Source organism: Mandrillus leucophaeus, unplaced genomic scaffold (assembly GCF_000951045.1).
Source record: "Mandrillus leucophaeus isolate KB7577 unplaced genomic scaffold, Mleu.le_1.0 Scaffold306, whole genome shotgun sequence".
NCBI classification, from domain to species: domain Eukaryota; kingdom Metazoa; phylum Chordata; class Mammalia; order Primates; family Cercopithecidae; genus Mandrillus; species Mandrillus leucophaeus.
This window is the reverse complement of record NW_012103210.1, coordinates 206,560-207,129: the sequence shown is the minus strand read 5'-3', so window position 1 is coordinate 207,129 and position 570 is coordinate 206,560. Positions and strand designations below refer to the sequence as shown.

At 40.0% G+C, this 570-nt stretch overlaps 1 protein-coding gene across 1 annotated transcript in view; it reads left to right on the top strand.

The window, feature by feature from the left end:
- Positions 1 to 570, top strand: part of PAFAH1B1 (platelet-activating factor acetylhydrolase 1b, regulatory subunit 1 (45kDa)) — a 142,714-nt gene that overhangs the window by 35,995 nt on the left and 106,149 nt on the right. The window lies entirely within an intron of this gene.

Below are 570 nucleotides of genomic sequence, written 5' to 3'. Positions count from 1 at the left end.
TATACCATATTTTCTTTATGTTTAGACTACAGAAATGGGCAATTAGGTTGTTTACAGCTTTTTACTATTACAGACAATGCTGCAGTGAACATAAGGAAGGTATTTGCTAATGAGATAATATGATGTGTGTGTTTGGGCTGGGCGTGGTGGCTCACGTCTGTAATCTCAACACTTTGGGAGGCCAGAGCAGGGGATCGCTTGAGGCCAGGAATGTGGCACCTGCCTGGGCAACATAATGAGACCCTGTCTTTACAAAAAATAAATTAGCCGGATGTGGCGGCGTGTGCCTGTGGTCCCTAGGAGTTTGAGACTGCTGTGAGCTGTGCTTGTGCCTCTGCACTCCAACCTGGACAACAGGGTGAGACCTCATCTCTAAAAATTAAAAATGATTTGTTTTTGCACTGCAGAATTCACCCTTAGGTTAATTAAATAAAATATTTCTTCTTTGGTGATATTTATGCCTTGAGTTGAATAAAGAGAATGGATAATATTATTGCATCAATTTTAGAGTATAAGTTTCTAAACTTTGTTCCATTTTCTTCCATCTCTTCAACCATTCAAATAACCCGA